The sequence below is a fragment of the Argiope bruennichi genome, chromosome 8 (genome assembly GCF_947563725.1).
Source record: "Argiope bruennichi chromosome 8, qqArgBrue1.1, whole genome shotgun sequence".
Lineage (NCBI taxonomy): Eukaryota > Metazoa > Arthropoda > Arachnida > Araneae > Araneidae > Argiope > Argiope bruennichi.
The window spans coordinates 45,205,793-45,223,482 of record NC_079158.1 but is presented as its reverse complement, the minus strand read 5'-3'; the positions used below and the strand labels follow the sequence as shown (position 1 = coordinate 45,223,482).

At 31.7% G+C, this 17,690-nt stretch overlaps 1 protein-coding gene across 6 annotated transcripts in view; it reads right to left on the bottom strand.

Annotated features, from left to right (window-relative positions):
- The window catches only part of LOC129981182 (uncharacterized), a 100,247-nt gene that overhangs the window by 7,268 nt on the left and 75,289 nt on the right, over positions 1-17,690 (bottom strand). The window contains exon 1 of one of the 6 annotated variants that reach the window (XM_056091906.1): positions 1,908-2,144. The exons of 4 other annotated variants lie outside the window; for them this stretch is intronic. The gene's annotated coding sequence lies outside the window, so the exon portion shown is untranslated. Of the gene's footprint in view, positions 1-1,907; positions 2,145-17,690 lie in introns of those variants that run through there. One more of the 6 variants, XM_056091909.1, reaches the window with a different exon arrangement.

The following is a 17,690-nucleotide window of genomic DNA, read 5'->3' as shown; positions in this document are numbered from 1 at the left end:
CAATGGTTTGGATGTACTGTGTCTTCAGATTGTCAACTTCAGAAATTTTTTAATGGAAAGATAGAACATTTATAATATATATATATTAAAAATTGTTTATATTCAGACAATAAATAATTTTCATCTAAAATAAATAAAAGTTTGTGACAGAGAAAGTGACTGGATATTAATACAAATTAGGCTTTGTGTTTTTACTTATTAATTTATCTACGGCACAATATATTTTAAATATATGAACATGGAACATTAGCAAAAATTTATGATGAGAACAATGCTTTCAACATCAAAAATAATCTGACAATTCCCATTGACATTATAAAAACATTTGCACAAACGTTTAAAAGTAACACATTAATATAATATAGGTGATATATTTAAGCTTTTTTTATTTATCAAAATGTCAAATAGTACAGAAAAATTTCCAAGACAAATTTTGATAACACAGGAAAAATCCAAATTTTTAAATAAAATTAGATTTATAAAATTATCAAAAGGGATCATAAATAGGAGGTCTCATTAAACTAATTCTGGATTTTCAGTTTTATTATATTTATTTAATACTTATAATAACAATTGCTTTATAAAAATTCGAAAATAAATATATTATTTTGTATATGAAAAAATTCTGTAATTTTTTTGTTTCATTTTAAGACAATTATATTTACTAAATGTATATATGTAAATATCACAGCTGAACTTTGAAGTCCTAAATAAACTTTATTCTGAAATAAAGATGCCGATTAATGTCTGGTTTGAAATGATAAAATCTCAAAAATTAATTACTGAAGAAATTCTTCAATTCAACATCAAAATCTTAAATAATTATTTACAGAAACAGAATATTATTTCTTACAATCCGTCATTATTATTTTAATGAATACACTTGTAATTTATGATTAAATATTACATATCTATTCATGGGCATGAGATACCAGATTTCTTTTAATAACGTTGCTTAAATTTTAAAACAACAATAGATTTGTTTAAATATTTTTAATATTAAGTACTTTATTTTTAAAATTTTGTTATCAAAATTGTTATCTGAATAACTAAACAGCAAACTTTGTAAGTTTAATATATTTAATTAATTTTGAATATCAAAAGTTATAATTAAAGTTGTTATTAAATACAGTTATAAGTTAATTGATCATATATATTTTGTTTTAAAATATTTTTTTAAAAAACTATCTACCTTCCTTTTTGTATCAGTTTTAAATAAGAAGTTATTTAAACAACATTTTACATCTAATAATAAACATATAATTTTTTTGTATATCTATGTTGATATAACTCCAAATAACGTCATTTATTTCAAATAAATAATTTGGCAGTTAATATCACACACATTCTTTTCATTGCCACTGTCATCCATCCATTACAAACTTGCCGCATTTTCTATTTTACCCCTGTAAAGTTACCTATTACTTTACTTTGGGAATAAAATAACAGTATGCAATCCCTCAAACTGGCCGACTGTCAAAACAAGTATCCCATGGCTAACCCCATGTCTTGATTCATACGGAAACCGAAACAAAACGAATTGCAAAAATCGAGCTTCTGCCGTTTCAGGTTTTTGTCTTGTTTACAAACATTTCTCCCTCGGATGTCAATAAAAAAGCGATAAAAAACACCACCTGACCTCGCGATCTAACGGGTCATCATTCAATAAATTTCACGCAGTGCGTCAAATCTCTCGGTTAAGTATATTCATTTCAGAATTAAACAAATGATACGATAAAAAGTCATTAAAAAAACCCACTTGAAACTGGCATATTTTTATGTGTTTATCTTCTAATATAAACACTGGTGAATAACATAATTTTGGAAGAAATAAACACTAACACATTCATTCATCTTTTCAATGTTATTTTTTTACTAAAAAAGTTGTAAAAAAAAAGAATACATACCAAAGTCCTCTTTTTTGAAATCGGAATTGGTGAACTCGTTTTTCTTGTTATTTTTTTTCCCTACAACGATAAGGCAAGTTCCAACAAAAATAAAAGAAAAGCTCTACTATAAAAATTATGAGCACTCCGTAGAGCGGACGAACAAAAATACGCTGTGCGCTGTCCGTACGCACAGCTGGTATAGCGAAATGGATTAAACACCCTGACAACAAGCGAGGTTTGACGAAACGAAGCAAGCGGACCAATCAGGTTCGAGCTTCGTTCTCAGCGGCTGGGAGACCTCTATTCACGCCTTGTGCCAGCCAGCCTGGCAACAACATAGAGAACGACCAAGCGGCCGAAAATTCTTATTTTTATGTATTCTGTTGTTCTTTCTTTCATTTTTTTTATAGAGTACAAAACAAAAAAAATTCTAACGTTACCCCTGACAGAGAATTTGAAGAAACGATTTCTTTATAGTTTTAATTTTCTTACTAATTTTTTCTGTGTTTAATTTTTTCTGATGAGGTTTTACTGAAGTTATTTGTTTCTGCGGAAGAAAAGAAAACGAGCAAGCGAACTTCCATCACAGGCAGGTTCCTCAAATGACTCAGAGGTGCCCTTAGGGGACATGTTTTGTGGCGTGATAGTTCAATATCCTGAGAAACTCTTCTCATAAGCCCTAATATTTAAAATTTCTAGTTGCTTTGTCTGCCTATTTAGAATGTTTGCTTTTTAAAAAGTAGATCGTTTGCTTTTTCTTTTAACGCTATTTTGCGCTATTGTTCTACAGTAATGCACGCTAGTTGTTTTCTTTTTTCTTTTTTTTTAATCGTTGTGAATGACATAGTTATTCATTCAGACGTTTTCTAGACATTATACAAACTTTAAAAAAATAAATAGAAGCAAAACACACCTTTATTTCTACCGAACAAACGGCTTTCGTGAATGTTTCACAACGTTTTGTTTGTTTGTTTACTTTAGCAAAAACAATAATTCATGAAAACTAATGAGGTTTTATATTACATAGATTGAATGTAGTTTATATACTAACACATGAATATGAATATACATTTTTTTCATTTCAGCTCTGTAACAGTTCATTGATATTTGCATGGTTTTAAAAAATTCATTCTTTCAAAACGACCTATATTTGTTGCACTTATGTAAACAAATCAATATTTTAACTTCCCAGTTGGAAAATAATCGGCTGCCGCTAAAATGTGCAAAAATTGATTTCCATATTTTATATTCTGTGTTTAATGAATTTTAATTAGTAATGTGTGCATATCTCTAATTTTGGTAACATTATTAATTATAAAGGTGTATATCATTAACACATTCGGCGTTAATAAATTATATTTAAAGATAAAAACAATTGCCAGTATGGATTTCTTTTCCCTTTTTTTTAGTCATTTTAAAGATGACTGAAAAAGCAATGAAATTTGGGTGTTTTTTTCTCAATTATTAATTTACCAGATTTTTTTTTCAAAGTATACATGTATTCTTTTTAAAAGTTTCGATTAAACTAATTAGAAATTGTGGTAGCAAGACAGTTCCCCTGAAATTTTTCTTGTAAGTAGGATGATAACTCTAAAATTACACTTCTCAAAAATATAACCGCATAAATAAGAATAAAAATAATTCTTTATCATGTGCAATAGCAAATTATATTTTTATTAAAATATACATATACCATAAAACAAAATTTAAATTTTTTAATGTAAAAATGATACCACAAAAAATTCAAAGCATCAATAGCATTGCCTGTACCATATATTGAAATACCTCCACTAAATATCTCGTATTCCCAATGGAAATAATCGGCCTTTTCTCTAATAACTCGGAAGATAGTTTTACTCCCATGTCATATTTAATATATGTATAATTGGTATGATCAGACCTCATCTTCGTTATATTTGAACAAAGGGTTTAAGCCAAGTGACTACGTTTTCTGAAATTCGCCATGGACCCTATGGGAAGTAAGGAAAAGATAAAATCAAATATAGAAATCTTCGCTAATAATAAAGAAAAATGTGTGTCTGTCTGTCTCTTGACTCGCTGAAGGCCTGACCATTTCATCTAGAGCTACTAAATTTGGTACAAATAGAAAGATGCAAATATATATCTCAAAGTTATTTTTGTTGAAATTTTAATCATAATTATTAATTAATTAAAAGGAAGAAGATTAAGACGTTTTCTTGTTATAACTTCCAAAAATATTAATTTAAAAAAAATATTAATTCTTGCGCTATTTTAAAATATTTTTTTAAAGAAAAATTCCTCTTTAATGATACCAATTTAGTTATCGCGAAATTTTATTCTGTATTCTGACAATTTTTAAAAAAAATACTCTTTCGCATTATTTTCAAAGACAGATTTCAATGCCGTAGTAATAATTGATTTATTTTCATTGTTTCATCAATTATTTAAGAGGCCGCGGTGGCCTGGTGGTAAGGTCTCGGCTTTGGTACAAGAGGGTTTCAGGTTCGAGACCCGATTCCGCCGAAGAACCGTCGTGTAAGGGGGTCTGTTGCACGTTCCGTCCTGACCAAACGTTCTCCCTTTGGTGTGGAGAGGGGGGTGCCAGCTCAGGCGTCGTCCACGTCATCTGACCGCGGTTCAAAATTATGAGGTCCGTCCCAAAATAGTTCTAGTGTTGCTTCAAACGGGACGTTAATATAACTAAACCAATCATCAATTATTTAATCGCATGATTTTTCCACTGTTAAAAGCTGAGGGAATAAAAAAATGTGTTTATTATTAACGCGGCTTATATGTAGAATAAAAAAGTGAAAGACAAAGTGCTAGTAAAAGACGGGTAAATAGAGTAATTAAGTTTTTAACTGCACTGTAACATCAAGAAACAGAACAGAACAGGGGTAAGGTCTTTAAAACGGAACGGTTTTAATGTCTGTCACAATTTGAATCCCAAAAATACTTTGTCGATGGAATTATGAATATCAAATTGTACATGAGATATTTAATTGAAAATAAACGCAACCAATATTTCCTGAGGACAAGCTAGTCGCTAAAGACAGCTAGTAAATAAATAAAATGGAACAAAAGATGCAAAAATGCAGATTCTATAAAAGAATTAATTAGTAAAAAATGTTTTAAAAATCTCAGTAAACTAAAACTATAGTATAAAAAATTACCACCATTCTGCCGAGGCATCATAGTGAGCTGCATGAGCCGGCCACCACGAATAATATTTTCGGCATATGTGATAACGTATAATAACTCCCGTTATAAGAAACACATGCGAGAAGCTCTCAGAAAGTGGAGGGCTCATCAGCGGCCATGAACCCGAAACGAGGCAATACCACTACTTCTTTGTCCTCCAAGGAAGTGAAAATCTAACTACTTCACGGAAATCTACCTCCGATTTGTGATGACTCCCCTCCCCCCCCCTCCCACCTCACCGAGGGAGAGCAGGAAAAGAAAAGAGATTAAGGAGGGGGGGGGGAGGTGTAACATATTTTGCAATTGTACCTTTATTTTCTAGCTCCACTTGATAGAAATATAAGAAGAGAAAGCATTGCAACCGTTAAAACATTCGCTTTCGAGATTTTGACAGTTCTCCAAGTTTCAAAACTCACTGAGAGCAAAAAATACAATTTTGAAATTACATCTGTCTTACGACAAACTAGATGGATGGGTTTGTGAGTGGCTTCTACACAAAGGACATTTCTTTGAAATTTTAGACGGCGGGATATCGTTCGCTCTATTGTATGTGAATACGATAGCTCAAAAACACAGTGAGCTAGATATATGAAATTTTGTTTATGTTCTGATGGATATTTGGTATATGTTATCTCGAGATTTTGACGACTCTCCACGTTTTATTCCTCCAAGAGTTCGAAAAACACATTTTTGGAAAAGGTCCATCTGTCTGTCTGTAACAAGGATAACTCAAAAAAGCTTTGAGCTAGATGGTTGAAATTTGGTATACGGTTTTTACACTAAATTAGCAGATTTCTAACAAATTTTTTTGCGAAAATAGTTGTATGCAAATTAGGTTCTTCTCCTTCTTCCTTTTTGTTTCCAGCAAAATTTCCTTACATTTCAAACTTCTAGTTCAAATCATCGTAGCCTGGTAAAGCTTTAGGCTGGATTCATCAACTGTTGCATTCTAAGCATATCGATTTTTATATCACGCAATTTACAGAAAGAAGGTCAGTCTAAAAACAATAAAATTGAATCGTCTTTATTATTGATAGAGATTAATAATTCGAGAACAAAATGGAATTGCGCTCATATTTGTCAGTTATTAAAATATTTTAATGGAAAATAAACAACAAAAACTTGGTTTTAAAAATGTGAATAAATTTAAGAAAATTGTAATTTTTTTCGATACAATACAAGAGTAATAGACAAAACTACATCCCGTTTAGATCTTCTATCAGGCCCACCGTAGTTTTTAAAATAATTTATTCTATTAATCCTAAATCCGAATTAATCCTAAAAATGTGGCTATTTTGGCGTCAAAAAGGAATGATATCCATATATCTTTAATCTATCTTTTAAGAACCGAGATCAGTTGATTCTTCTGGAGAATTCCATGTGACCTCAAACTCCTTGTCAGAAAGCTATAAATGTCAGAAGTACTTAAATGGATTAATCTTTCTCTGTTTGGTTCGTAGGGTAAACTGATAAGCTGTTAGACACTATGGCATTTTGATAGTGATGTTACTATTATTTAATTATTGAAACAATATCTACAAGGTTGTTTTTTGTATACATCTTGGTTGGGATTTTGTTACCTGAGCTTCATATATTTTTTAAAAATATTCATATGATAAAACGTCGTTTTCCGTTATCAGGTTGTTGGACTACATTTACCGGAAGATTTGAGTAATAATATCTAGATATCATTTCATTGCACGAACTTTTGTGATGTGCTATATAGTTGCCGGCATTAACACATAATGACCTGGATATTTGACTTTGAAATCGACATCTACAAGCTGTCTAGGAACCAAGATTGCGACCAATCAAGATTTATCCCAGCCCAATCAGCATCTGTCAAAACATTCTTTCCAGATATTAAAGGAAAGATATATAACCTTATACCACTTTATTAGATTGTTTCCACCCTCTAAACAAAATAATATGGAACAATCTAGGCCAAAAACTTATTTTTGAAATCTTCTTTTATAATCTCAACATTAGTCAAACCCCTTCAATACTAAACCCTATTCAAAGCAGCCTTTGTAGCCACACTTAAAATGTGCTAAAGGTTTTTGCAAAATTTTTTTATAACACTTAGGTTGAGGAAAAGTGCACTGACACTGTAACTCAAACGGTTATCTTAGTGAGATAAAGATATGTCGCACTCGTTGTAAATCACAAAAATACAATTTCCGGTGTAACCTGAATCTTTTTGTGAAATATCTTAAAAAAGAAAAGTACATTTTCTTGAGTTGGACAAGAATTGCTTTCTAAATTAACGGGATTGCTTTCTCATCGAACTTCTCATAAGCTTAAATAATCTGGCGCTTTTTTTTTTCTTTCATTTTTTTACTTTCTTCTGGGACCTGGATGCGTCCAAAATAGCCTTAGTGTTGCTTTCAGATGAGACTTAATTTAACTCTATCCTCCTCTGTGTCTCTTGTACGTATCACGTGAGAGGGGCGATGAATTAGCAGAATACATGGCAGTCAGGAATCGTGTTTCGTTCTTCCCGGTTTCAATACATTTAGTTTATTTATATTAACGTCCCGTTTTAAAGCATCACTGGGGTTACTTTGGAACGGACCCTCGTAATTTTGAGCCGCGGTCAGATGACGAGGGCGGCACCGGAGCTGGCACACCATCTCCAAACTTCCGCACCACACCATGCCAGCGGGAGGACGTTTGGCCCCGATGGATTTAACGTGCACCACACATGCTTACACGATGGTTCTTCTGTGGAATTGGTTCTCGAACCTGAAACTCTCCGGTTCCGAAGCCGAGATCTTACCGCCATGCCACCGTTGCCTCCAGTTTCCATATGTAGTGATGCAGTATGATGCGTTTAGTGCTTCTTAAAATAATGGTTAAACATGAGAATGTATTTTGGATGCTTTCTTTTCCATCGATTTGTTTCGAAAATTTGACTCAAATCTACACATTTGGTCACAAGCTCACATACCAAGTTTTATTTAAATCTTTGCATTTTTGAGTTATCGCATTTTTTTATATATATATCCGTGAATAAACAGATCAACAAATGATTATCCTTTTGACAGATTCAGTCAAAAATTCAGAATTCACCAATAATTCTATGCATCAAATTTCATCCTTAGGATTTTGTGAGTTATGTTCATATATGCATACACAGACAGTCAGTAAGTCTTGCATTTGACGGATTTAATCCAAATTTTTTATAGAAATTTATGAATTTGGTGTTAAAAACTTACTTGCTCTAAGTTCTCCAAACAGGATCTCGAGTCGATTTTCAGTGGATCGCGAAAAAATATTGAATATATATATGAATCTTCATCAGTTTTGTCCTGTCAGCAAATATATTCATAAAATTGAATTTTAATCTTAATAAATTGACAAAATTCTGCTTATTTACACAACAAAATTTTAGAATTCTTCCTACAGAAAATTTGAAGTTGTTATTCCTTTTTACATTTTCCTTTTTTTCACTATTAACGTTTTTCTGCTCAACAATATAAGAGGATGTCAATTCTTGTATTGCATGTATGTCTCTGGCAATTGCACTAAAAACAGTTCCGGATATTCTTGTGTATTTTTCCAAGCCAAAATATAAAAGTTCGAAATCTAAAAAAACGAATTTTTCCGTACTGGCCTTTACCAGAAGAAAACATATATATTATGGCCAAGAAATGGTTGGAAAACCATATGACAGAAAGCAAAACATCTGGATAGGATCAATATTTTTACTTTTCCCAAATTCTTTTCTGAAACAAAGAAGAATTTCGTTAAAATAACAGCAGCAATTTGACGACGGCTTAAAATAATTGTTTCCGAGAAAAACGAACTAAATTATTTTTATTTTCTCGTACACGAAGTACAAAGAAAGTATTGTAGTCATCAAAAACTTCGAATTCGAGATTTTGACGAATCTTTACATTTTAGACATTCCTGAGTTCAAAAAAACACAATTTAGGAATTTTATCTGTTTGTCTGTCCATCTGTAAGAGATAACACAAAAACACTTTGAACTAGACGAATGAAATCTAATATATACATCAAATTTGTAGATTTCTAACAGATTTTAAGCAAAATCTATTCAGTGGAAGTCTATCGATTCTGGCTGTTCAAATACCAAATAAAAACGATTACTGGAAAACGAAAAGAGCTAGATAGATAAAATTCGGCACACAGATTTAACATTGTAGTGAAAGCTTACAAGCCAGTTAACAACTACGCTACACGAGCAATTGCTTTTGTATCGTGGTCATGTTACTGGACTGCGAACCACAAGGTCCCAGGTTCTATCCTCGCTCATTCCAAACCGCCACAACATTTACAGTGTAGACATCGATCAAATTTTGAGCCAAACCCAATAAGGGGTTGACCATCTGTCGGTCAGTACTTTCAAAAGCATATAAACGTTATAATTCAAAAATGCAGTGACTTAAATATATCAAATTAGGTATGAGATTTTGTGACTACATGTGCAGTTTTGTGTCAAATTTTCATTTCAATCGGATGGAGAAACCCGTCTAAAATACAAATTCGATTTTTGAATACTGTTAACCGCATGACAGGGATTAATCGCCAAAAACTCGCCAAGAATCACAAGATAAACTTAGTAAAATTGCTAAATTGACACGAAAGGTTAATATTTCGTAACTATTATAAGCCAATGCCACATAAGGCATTCTCTAGAATAACACCTTTATTAGAGAATATGCCAGAAAGTTTAGAGGAGAGAATTTCGCATGTTTTTTTCAGCATAAAAACCAGTAAAAAGACTTTTATTATCTTTTTACTTAAAAAAAAAGAAATAGAGTTATTTATCAAAGAATGTGCTGGCTAATGCCATTTAATTTGTCATAAATTTTACCTATTAGATTTATATTTATCGCATGAGGAATAAGCGAAATGGCAATGTGTTTGCGAAATATGAGTCATGATTTAGTTGTCATTTTTCCAAATGGATTAAAATCTAAAGTACGAAGTCTATTCAAAAACGAATTTAACGGATGATAAAACATATCAACAAGTTGATCTACCTATATATAAGAATTCACGTTTTTCAGTATAAGCATGAAAGTATTCTAAGTGACTTAAAGAACCCTATTTTATACTATCCGCCGTTGGCGACCATCTGGTTCGCCAAAATGAATGTTCAGCAAAATATTTTTATGTTCCTAACTTTTATACTCATATAATTTATACTATTATAGAAGCCTTACTCCTTTATTTTCTTTGTACTATGTGTTTCTTTAATTTTCTGTCAGCTCCCGTAATATTTAAACTTCAAATAATAATTTTTTCTTCAAATAATGAATTTTTGCTGAAACTAGACAGGTTTCTTAAAAATATGGATACAGAAAACATAATCATTCAGCTTTGAAATCTTATGTGCATTACAGAATATTTTTATAATTTATGCAATATCACGAAGAATTATCCAATAAAAAATTTTTAAATTCATCAAAAAATTCAATTTTTAGCTTTATTTTGAAAAACATTTAAATAATGTAAATAATAATATTTTATTTTGTTTTAATAAATAAATGTGATTTTTAAAAAATTCTGAAGTCTAAATTTTATACGGCATAATCATATTCATTAAGATATTCTTGACACTCCAACTTTTAAATAAAAAGAGTTTCTAACTTCTGAGACTAAATCTGATAGTTATTAATAAGTTTTGATTATCACGATTTCAGGATAATCAATAATTTCACAATTTTGGACTAATCAAACTACGAAAAAATTCCGGGTGCTAATTGGTACATTTTTTAGACGTTAGAATTGGTTTGAATTGCACATTTTTATTGATAGTAATATACACATCTTCATAATCCATTCAGTTTTATTCACCATAGAATGGATCTTAATTTTTACTTAAAATATTAATGCGTCAAGAATATTTTTCAAAATATGACGTAAGACCGAGCATTTGAGCAAAACTATAAAATTCTCTAATCATCAGAACATCTATTAAACTGCATAAAAGTATTCTTTACCTCATTTAGATAATTTTTTCTATTAGATATAACTTTCGTCGCTCGCCATAACGCCTGGCGCGATAATCACGTTCGTCGCTCGCCATTAACTGGCGCGATAAACTCTACTGACTCACTGGTGGGGGACTATTGTGGTGGTAACATTATAAACCAGATAACAACTTCCGGAGAAGAGAGTACTCTTTTGTCTAGTGGTTATGTTACTCGGCTATGAACCCTAACGTTGCGAGTTCGAACCCCAACCTGCACATTGGTGAGCTGTCGTGGCTCCATCTACCGACAGCAACCACTCACACACGCTCGCCGTCGCCCGCCATAACACTTGGCGCGATAACAACGTTCGTCGCTCGCCATAACACTTGGCGCAATAACAACGTTCGTCGCTCGCCATAACACTTGGCGCGATAACAACGTTCGTCGCTCGCCATAACACTTGGCGCGATAATCACGTTCGTCGCTCGCCATAACTGGCGCGATAAACTCTACCCACTCACTGGTGGGGGACTATTGTGGTGGTAACATTATAAACCAGATAACAACTTCCGGAGAAGAGAGTACTCTTTTGTCTAGTGGTTATGTTACTAGGCTATGAACCCTAACGTTGCGAGTTCGAACCTCAACCCGCACATACTGTTTAAGAATTATGTGTTAGGATTTAATTAGAACAGGCGTGCTATATACATATGTATTTCTATATATGCTACAGAATAACTGAATTAATAATATAGATAGTTTAAAAGTGCACAGAAACCGTCTTCTTGCACTTATTTTTGCGAATTCGCAAATTGTACAGACTATGGCAAAGGATACCGACGTGCGCTGATTGGTTTAAGCCTTGGCATCTTGTTGGCAATGTTTGGCACTCATAATAGTGTAGTTTTCGCTTATTTGGCTCAAACCTTGTACCTTTCATTAGTTTTATGGAAGAGACGAGTTAATATCAACACGATCTAATTTTTATTAATGTAATTGTTTTCTCTAAGTATTATTAGTAATACTACTAATACTAATTAATAATAATAATAAATATTACTAATAATACTAGTAATACAGGTAACTAATGTTGTTTATGAACAGAAGTATAAAAAACTAAATGAAAGTAATTACTCAACATATAATGCAGCAATTAAATAATTCTTATTCTTCTATGATTTTCGTACCTTCATTAGATAATTTATGCAGTCATTGAAACTTGTTGCTGAACGTTAGTTACTTTCCCATCAACTACATATGGGGAGATGATTACTTAATGCCCAAAACGTATAAATATGTAAGCTTTAACGGAATATGTCATTTCGTAGCTAATGCTTTTAGTTATATAAAAATAATATTAAGAAAAAACACACACAAAAAATATTTTTAATAAATTCCAATTTTTATATTTCCTGAATTTATGTTTCAGAATTTGATCTTTTCTGCTGTATATGTGTTCCAGATTAATATTACATGTAAACCGTAAAAAATAGGGGGGCGGGGATAAATTCACAAATTTTATTTATTTTTATAAAAAATATATTTCGGTATGGCATCTTTTTGGCAAAACATTGCCAAAAAGATGCCAAGGCTTAAACCAATCAGAGCACGTCGGTATCCTTTGCCATAGACTTAGTCTGTACAATTTGCGAACTCGCCTTATTTTTATAGGAAAATATCATGTTTCATGTTTATTTCATTTCTTACAGACACATGCTGAAAATTACACTTTTCTAGGTTTATTTAGTTTGCAGTAAAAGTTAACTTTATCTTTTAATATGTACTCTTGTCAACTTGATGGTAATACGTTGATAAATCTATTTTTTCACAAGCACGCGTAACGTGTTCGTGCAGATTAAACTTTATTTTTATTTTGTGCGAAATAAAATGTTAGAAAATATGGTTAAAATATTTTTAAATTGATTTAAATGTAAAAATTCAATTCATATGTTAAAAAATTTGTTATTATTAAAAAGATAATATTTTTTTTGAATTTTGAGATGATCAAAAAATAATTTTTATGAATTTATTTATATTATATTGCTATATTTTCGGATTTTATAGCGGCGAAACGCCAGAATTTCAATTAATTTTTAATTAATTAAATTTAAAAAATATCACTCTAAAATGCACATTCCTACCCTCCAAAGTATATATTTATTTATTTGGTATCTCTACACGAAATGGTCCAGACAGTAGAGCGCCAACACACACACACACACAAGACTGCTAGAGTTAATAACTACATTGATAAAAAAATTCGATTACTAATTTTTTTATACAGTTTACCGAAATTATTAACCATATTTTGTAAAATATTCTTGATATTCTAATGTTTTTTAACAAAAAAAAAAGTGTCAATTCTTCGGTGATAAAACCAACCGATCTATAAAACTTAGAATATCACAATTTATGACCATTTCCTCAAACACTTGAAGGAACCGCAATTGACGAATGGCGTTTACTTGAGGCAGCCGTTGATTGGTCTAAAATAATAACGCAGAGCGATCACTTAACTTCGTTCATATGTGCATCCTCAAAAAAGCGTGCATGTGTGAATGACAGAAAAAGTAAGCTGATATTGACTGTTTAAAAAATCATTTGTCGTTGGAAATATTAAAACGGGTATGAACATTTTGAGTTTCGAATTTACAGACCCGAAATCATTTTTTATAATTGTTTGTATGATTTCTTTTATTTATATTCAATCTCAGGATCACGACCTGTTTTTCACACGATAACAACGTCACGAAATGTTTTTCACTCAAAAGGGGGTTAACGAATTAGTAAAAAGCCCCAGAAACCCTGTTCCAATTAAAAACATCCATATTTCATCTTTCTCAACCTTGAAGCATGGCAGAAACTATTACGCAGAAACGATTTTTTTTTTTTTTTTTTGGTTAACCAACGCATCTTTTGCTTATATTTCAAATAAACTAAAAGTTCTCCGAAATCTTTCGTCCCTGGAAAACCAAAACAAATTCCCACTCGACGTTTAAGTGAGAATGCTTAAGCACTGTAGATGTAATTTCCTTCCTAGAAATGGAAGGGGGAGGGATGCGAACTGAAACGCGGAAATCGATTTTTCTTATATGAATACCTGAGATCTCCAGGTACAGCGAAAGAGAGAACGCACCGTGCCAACGTGACCGCAAACGATAACACTCTCACCGGAAAAGATAGTCCTGGAATTGACGGACCTCACCACAACCCCTTCCTTCCCGGAACTTACGTTTCTAACTCCCCACACCCCTTCTTCCATTCTTTAACCCTCTCGATGCCAGCCGGGCGGTTTGAGAGTTTGCCCTATAATATCCACGTGGGTCGGTTTGGGGCGGCTTCTAGCCGTTTCAGGGGAGATGGGTATTAAAAGCGGCTACTCTACTAAACACTCCAGGTGGTCCTCGTTATCGATGACAATCGCGGCTTTTTCACAGTAGTTTCCCCGGTGCCTTAGGGCGGTTGGGGTTGAGGAGGGATTCAGTAAATAGGTTGTTGGCGTATATTTTGTATTTTGAAAGGGTTTTAGTTTCTATTTTCATGTGTTGTTAGCTCAAAATTGGAAAGACTTTTATGGCCATTTATTAAAAATTTTCCACTGAAGTGCTCTGTCAAAGATGAATGAAATGTAAGGATACCGACAAGTTTATTTTTCGAATAAGCATCAGAAGCTCTTTTCAGTATCAAGACTATTGTAATGATATAAAGAAAAACTATTGCATTGTCACTGCAGCCTATTCACATGGCAGTTTTCTCACAAAATGTGTAGCGACTCTTGTTACTGTAGATGGAAGTCGCTTTACACTCCAAGCGTCTTATTCTGTCATCAAAGGACTGTGGAATTTCTGAGGCCAAGTACAAACTTCCGCTTTCAAAATAGCAATAAAAGACCAGAAAAAGATTGGGAGTATTCTTTATTGTCCCCTTCACAGAGTGAGATAAGTTATATAAATACTGAGTTCCTTTTTCAAATGCCATTCTGAAAATTTCGCCAATTGTGAATTTCTACTTTTTATTTTACGTACTGTGAATCGGATTTTTGGATTATCAGAGTAATTTTTGTATTGAAACGCTTATTATTTTTTCATTATGAGTAAAAGAAATCGTGAACACATTGAAGAAGAAATTAAAGCAATTTTACTTGCTTCTGATGAAAGTGACTGCGATCTATCAGCGAAGATGATGGTTGGCCAAAAAATGATACTTTAGCTCAGCTCTCGTTTATTCTAAACAAAGAAGCAGGAGACGAAACTAATGAGGATCAGATAAACGAGAGAGATGGAGATGAAGAGTCAAAAAAATATGTGACTATGTTATATAATTTGTTATATAATTTATATAACAATGTTATATAATTTACTTATTATCAAAAATTTGCAAATGATTCCCTCATGCGTAAATTTATGAAAATTTCATACGAAATTTTCTTTCAAAATTTTATCTTGACTTAATAATATAGAAAACTTCACATAACGTTTTAAAAGCAGATTTTCAGCATGACAGTTTATACTAAAAACATAATATTTATGATGAATGTAATAATAAATGTGTTAAATCTTCATGTTTAGTTAATGAAGAATGCAATAGGGATGAATGTTTTAGTAAAATGTTCAGGCTGAAAACTGAAGGAATGTATTTTCAAAATATATTTCGCTGAGTAATTTTTTTCCCGAATTTTATTTCATAATTTTTGTATTTCAGTATTAAATAAAGTTTAAAAAATATATTATCTCATCTATCGAATTGTCTCGATAGATGAGATATATAAAGTTTGACGTAATGTATTCCTTGGTTGGACAAAAATTTTAAAAGTTATATTTTAAAAGATTAGTAAAAAAGAGTGGCAAAATAAAGATATTTTTGAAATGTATATTTACTCCACATTCTTTTTCGATTATTTAATGTAAAAGCAAGAATGCGTAAGGTTTTGGAAAAAAAATGTAAAAACTTCTTTAAAAATTTAATTAAAGTTCTAAAACTTTTATCTTAGTATCACTATCGAAAATGCAAAATAATATTTTGCATTCAAAATTTCAATGAAGATAACCGTTTATACTATATATATAAAAAAAAAAGAATGCTAAAGGAAATAAAAAAAAAAATCTTAGCTAAGTGTTGAAAGAGCGTATTCTTTTCGAAATGTCTTTCAAAAAGTGCAGTAACATTTTTTTTTTTTTTATTATTCAACGAATGTTTTTATTTTGGTATTAAATGAAGATTTAAAACATTATCTCGTCTATCAATGAATTGCATTGACATCTTTATTATGTAAACAAATGTACTAATTGCCTTGATATATGCACAATGTATGTTCTACATTACTATGTAAAAAAAAAAAAATACATGCTAATATATGACATATTATTTAATTTTGGCAAAAAAAAAAATGTAAAAGCCTAATAAAATAAGACGAAAAAATGTTTTTGGAATTGCTAGTAAAGCCAGTTTTATTTAAATGGTTTGGAAGCCTAACATAAAACTTGCAAAAAATCCCTATTTTCTCAATTATAGAATAAATTTAATATTATTTGTAAAAAAAAAAAATACGAGAGCGAAACGCTTTACACTAAAAAATATAAATACATTAGAATAAAACTCTTGAGCCGATAGAAAATGATTCCCGTCGTCGAAAACCGCAAGGCAATTATTCAAGGCAGAGCGTCGACAGATTTATTACTCGGAGTGCGGGGGGTAACTGCCCCTCAGCTTGGGAGAGTCCATGTCTCCTATAGACACGCTGAGAAAGTCTGGATGTTAAAGGGAGTACCGCTTGAAAAGTGCTTGGATGTTAAAGAGTTAAATACATTCCTCTTAAACAGGGGTTCTGATGGTATAAATGAATTTTCACTCAACGGTATGCGTTTCTTTATAAATGTAAACAATAAACATTTCCGGAAACTGAGACTGCATTGTTTGGAAAGTTTTCTGTTTTTTGATTTTAGGGTTTGTAATGTCTTGGATATAGATCGGCTGTGGCGAGATCTACCCAACACCTGTTTGATATATGGGTGGGATGAAAATTTTTGATGTTATTTGTTCAGACCTGTATTTTAGGTCAAGAATTTTGGTGAAATATTTTTTATCTATCCGGTTGCTTCGTTCGTGTACATATTTTTATGATCGTCGTTCCTTTTTCTTTCTTTCTTTCTTTCTTTTTTTTTACTATTACAACAAATAATGTTAATATTACACTTAAGATGAATGATATATTTTTAACATTGTATCAGTGCCGAGTAGGTAAGAAAAAAATTGTGCAGTGATTACTTATGGGCAGGAAGAGGTTTTAGGTGTTTGGAGCCCTAAGGCTTGCGGTGTAATTTAGCAAAGCCTCTATCGGAATGAAACAGACTTGGTTTAGCCATCAGTGTTCCTACTTGAAAATGGAAAGGCGAATTCTAATACATCATTCCCATGGCCTGGTCTAACCAGCTTTAAATCTCATATCCAGGTTCATACATCTTACTATTGGTGTGGTGCAAAATTTGGAGGAAGGGGTGCTGACTCAAATATCATGCTTGTTATTTAACCACGTTTCAAGATTTGAAAAAAAGACCTCATAAAAAATATTCGATGCGTTGCTTCAAAACGGTGCGTTACTATAATTGAAGTAAAATTAGACCAGGCCTCAGAATATCACAAGGTCATTATCAAAATTACCTTTATGTTTCTTAAA